This window comes from Lolium rigidum, chromosome 4 (genome assembly GCF_022539505.1).
Source record: "Lolium rigidum isolate FL_2022 chromosome 4, APGP_CSIRO_Lrig_0.1, whole genome shotgun sequence".
Classification (NCBI taxonomy): domain Eukaryota; kingdom Viridiplantae; phylum Streptophyta; class Magnoliopsida; order Poales; family Poaceae; genus Lolium; species Lolium rigidum.
The window spans coordinates 25,955,273-25,960,680 of record NC_061511.1 but is presented as its reverse complement, the minus strand read 5'-3'; positions in this window follow the sequence as shown (position 1 = coordinate 25,960,680).

Below are 5,408 nucleotides of genomic sequence, written 5' to 3'. Positions count from 1 at the left end.
TTGTCCTCTAGGATCAATATTGTCTTTGTGGTGCAGTTGTAATTAAACCCGAGAATTTGGAACAACTAGGGCTAGTGGTATGGTTTTCAACTTTCCATGGCAAGAGATATCGAGGCGGCTGAGAAGAGGCACATGCACTAGATGTCTACATCTGTACGTGCCAAGTTATGAGGAAGCAGTTTGCTTAGCTACAGCCCCGCCTCCACACACACAAGCACACCCAGGAAGCTAAATTTACAATCTTCACGATTTTGGCATCTATGCTGCATTTCACAAGTAGAGGAAAGATGAGTTATATTCCAGCGGTCAGCAAGGCTGATCGACTAGCCTGGACGATCTCTACTTCATTCCGTTCCATCCATAAGCCATCCACGCCAGTACACTATGTACGTATATTAAACATTCGAAGATGCATCTGCCAAATAAGGTTGCTATCAGCTGGTCGGCCAGGTTGTACAATTTGGCCATCCATCGACCAAATCCGACTCTGACTCGGAACCATTGCTCTGCATGCATCCGTCCGGACGGCCTTACTGTCGCCTTCATCCATATGTGAACAAACATCATCCATATGTGAATGAACATGATCCCAAGAATGAACAAGCGAGCATCTCGCTGCTGCGCTGCCAGCTCAAATTTTCTCCTATCATGTGCATTGAGAGCTCCTTTAAAATAGCGTGCTAAATGAAATAGCGGCAGCCTCCTTTAAACGTTATGGACGCTATATCGTGCTAATAGCTTGGTATATTTCAAATAGCGTTTTCAAAATAATACTAAATATAGCCTAAAAATAAATAATTTTACTAGAACGGATGGATATATAGTCCAAAACTGACTGAATCATACATACATAACCACACATAGAAATAGATCACAAATATTTTAGAAGGATAACATCAGCATGACACAGGGCAACAACATAGTATAAATTATTTATTAAAAATTATTTAGCATTAGCGATATTATCTTCTGATTTAGAAGTGGAACCAACAGATTGCACTTCATCACCATAAAAAAGTGAAAGCAACTTGCCCGAAAAAATAGCGCTAACGCTATGAAGTTTTAGCGCGATATAACATGCTATTCGCAAATAGCGCCACAGCGAGCAAAATTACTAAAATTTATTGTAGACCCTCCAGATATGCTATAGTGCGCTATTAGCGGAGAAATAGCGTGCTATTTTAAACCTTGATTGAGAGAGGGAGAAGAGATGTAGAAAGATTGCATATGCGTACACGCTCTGCCTTTTCCAGACTAGATTGGATAGGAGCTGCTACTACCTTCCTGCGACTCTCGATCGGTGGGGTAAAATCACAAGATAACTGAACAAAATCTAGATATGATGTGTATCGATTGTACATACATGCACACGTGGACGTAACATATTACATGGTAATATAGTTGCACGATCGTGAACAACTCAGCAACTCATCGCCTTTAGTCCTTGCCCGGGTTGAATAATCTGGCTAGCTCCGCCAATGAACCCGAGCAGGTGTTCTTGTTGGCAATGTGTGATAACTTTCCCACCCATGGCGGTGTTTGCGTCGACTTGTTCGTCTTCGCTCGCCGCATCTACTTCTACTCGAAAACCCTAGTTATCAATATCGTGGCTACATGTTCCTACTAAAAAACACGGTAGTGAGTAGGTACCTATACTTGACCTACATACTAGGGGCATTGACCTCACATATTTTCCTCAGAGTCTCCTTGACACCCATGTTAATGCCGACAGTGAGGACCGGTTGCCCCTGAGCGTGGAGTCATTTCATTTGTTATCATTTTATGCTAGGAGCCTTTTCAGCCACATGGGAGTTGAGTGTTTTATGGTGAGGAAGAATTTGACCATGTATTGGCCAATGGACCGCTCGGATATGTTTTAAGAGCCGCCAACCACACTAGAGTTCCCGCGCGGATGATCATGGGCTACCAATATATGACCTGCCCTACGAATGACCCTAATGTTATTTACCAGATCGCAAAATGATAGCTAGCTTATTCGATGATGGCGGCGGCATATTGCATGCATGCGTCAACATGGAGCATCGCCCACCCCCGCAACCTGAAATCGTCGACGGCCTCCAGTAATTGCACGAAGTTTGTTGTAGTACATCATGTGTCATGATTTAATACGGTGGTGAGTCAAGGTAATTTAATCCTGCATCAAGCAAGGAGGACCACCACCACCCTCGAAGATGTCTTGATAGTCAAAAAGGCAATTCATTAAGACATGAAATAATAGGTTCACATGCATCTTGCTTCGTCAAACACCTCTCTAGGTTCTCCGAAGTTCCCTCTCTTCTCCAAACTGTATACACGTTTCGAATGAAATTAGCAAATCGATTGAACAAACCAGTATAGGTTGACATGAGCTTCTCTTTCCATAGCTGGTGTATCGTGGAATCGTGGTACAAGTGCGTGCATCTCTTGGAAAGCAAGGAGAGCTCCACTTCATGCAAAGGAATTGTAGGTCCCGTTGGATGACGACAGGCCCGGGCCTATGGGAGTGCGGCCCGTGCGGCCGCACAGGGCACACAACTTTTGGGGGGGCCCAAATTTTGGAGTTTCTCTTTAGATACTAGCGTAAATACGGAAACTATACACATAAGTATTACATCCCAGTCGGTTCCCACCTGGAGAAAGTTCGTTGGATGACTAGGAGGTCCCATTTTCGATTCCTTATTTTCTAGCTGCATGTAGTGTAATTTACTTTCTTCGGTTTTTTGCTAATTCCGGTTGATGCATGTGATCTCAAAATTGCACTTCGAAATATCTTGATTTCTTAGATTCACATTAAATAATATCAACTTCCATCAATCTATAGAGGGTGAGGTAAATTTGATATATAGTGTACTTAATGAAACACCTTACATGCTGTAAGCTTTTGAGAATCTAAAAGTTTATTTTTCTGTTTTTAGAACCCAAACAGTTTAAATGTATCAAAATCATTAGCTGTAGATTATTTTCGGTCGGACCATCGGTCTGGCTAGCTTTGGAAACATGTTCCTCTTAAAATAGATATTAAGATGAACTTACCATAAGTTTAGAATCTAGATATTAGCCTTTTCAATTTATAACATACATGAAAGGCATATACACACCATATAATTATTGATTAGTTTTTTTTCTAGGAATATAGCGGCCCGTATTAAAACTTCGCACGGCCCCGATTTTTCCCAGCCCAGCTCTGGATGACGACATGAGACCCCCGGACTAAACCTAATTTTCATCTCTTGGAGAGCCGCAGATTAACTTCCAAGAAGCACTCTACACCACCGGGTATGCGCGTTGGAAGAGTGCAAGTTACTGTCTTCTAGGTTCAGAGTAGAAGTAGAAGGAGTGCGGATTTTGTACACCCACATGGGTGTGGGTGTCTTGTGTACCACTTGTTACAACTTGGAGATTCGTGCATGGTCATGTCCCTTGGACATTTTCGCTCCACCTCGCGCAATATTTCCGTCACATTAGTGCTCCTTTTCCTGTGGCTTTTATCCGCGAGACCCGGGGCATGAGGGTTGGCTCTGTCCTCCATGTCGGGACCTAGCCCTGCCGCTGATTATCCAAGAATGGCAGTCCCTCTCCCTATGGTTTTCCTCTTGCTCTTGCCACTGGCAAAGATTCAAGATTTTCCCCTCGGTGGCCAGTTTTCCCGAGCGTGGTGGCTGCTCCTTCTCTCCGGCTGTGCGGCTAATCCACCACGCCATCACTGCGCCTCTTCCTCGCGCGATGGCCACGTCCGGGCTTCCCGCTGCCACCCTGCCGGTTGCCTCGTCTTCCTCTGCGCTCTCTGCGTCAAGCTCCTCCCCGGCGCTCCCCCTGTCCGCCGCGATATATTCTGTTCCCGTGGTGCTGCACGCTGTGTCGTCCATGGCCGACGGGATCTCCGTGTCCGCCGGCCTCTCTATGCCGGGCATGGCGCCGCACCTGCCGTTGTCCATCTACACCGACGCCATGGTCGCTGCACTCTTGCAATGCGCTCACCGGCGCTCTCCCAACTTCCTCGTGCTCTCTGTCAACAACTTCACAGGCGCATCCCAAGCGACCTGTGCCACCGCGACAAGGCAGAGTTGTCTTCCAGCCTCCAGCACCTATATAATGCTCCCGACCAACAACTTCGCCCGGGAGATACCGGGCCGGCTGTCGCGGTGCCGTGAGCTGGCCACCGGAGAGACCGTGGTCGTGAAGAGGATTGTGCACATGGACAGTGACGCTGCTGCGCCGTCACCTTGTCAAGCTCATCCGGTCCCTCTGCCACGACTGGCTGCACAGTGGCAGCGGCGCGCGACGGTAAAATGTGGCTGCATAGCTCCAGGTAATTAATTCCAAAGCTGAAAAAAAAAGGTTCAGACATCGCAGACACAAACGATGGACTTGCTGACCATCTGGTTATCCGTGCAGAGTGCGCTTACCGCTTGAAGGCGACGGAGAAAACTGACGTGTACAGCACTCGCATCGTGCTCATGGAGCTCGTCAGGCTCCTGCCGACCGACAAGACCTTCAACGGCGAAATGGACATGGTGCGGTGGGTGCAGTCCCGGGCAGCTCGTGCGGGAGCTCGGCCTGCAAGGAGCAGGGTGTCAGAAAAATGCCGCCGTCCAAGACGAAGGCGGCGAGGGAGCACGCGTTGTCCGCATTTGCGGCGCACGCAGACGACGCGCTCACGCTGCTCGACCTGCCGGTGCTGGCGCTGGCCTGCCGCCCGCTCGAGGAGGTGTCCGGCCGAAATGAGGACGCGTTCTCAGCGTCGTCGCGTACAAGGAGTGGGAGGCGGAGCTGAGCCGGGTGGTTTCTTGCTTGTGAGACAACAGTGTCATCACTCAACAGTGCCAAAAATTGCTATCTTCGTCCCTGGATCCAGCAGATTCAAACGATCGAAGTGGAGAAACAAAAAACTCCATTCACATCGAACCCATGCATTAGTAGTACACGAGCACGTAGAAAGAAGCTCTCGACTTGTTTTTCGTTTCCGTGTTAGCTGATCGAAGGACGTGATCAAGTTAATACTTTCGCAGAGCGAAAACAACTTTTTGTTTCGATCACGAGCGAGAAATTGTTTTCCTACATCTCTGTTGCATGTGCTCAACAAATTTGAAAAGAGGGAGAAATGAAAAGGATGTGAATTAAAACGGGGCGTGCAAGAAACTATGGAGCCACGGAAGGTACCGACCTGTATCTGCTCGTTTCGTTTCCGGTCGATGTGACCAGCAACTGGACGTGACTGCAACAGAGATGCAGCAAAAATAACTGCACCTTCAGGCAAGCTTCAGCCAACACTGGTGCGTGCATGTCAAATCAATTGATCAGGTATTGTGTCACATGTAACAAAAGAAAAGTACTTCAAAAAGGTTAAAATAGTATTCCAAATTTCGCCATGACCTTTTCTATATTTCGGGACAATTTGAAAACAGCAG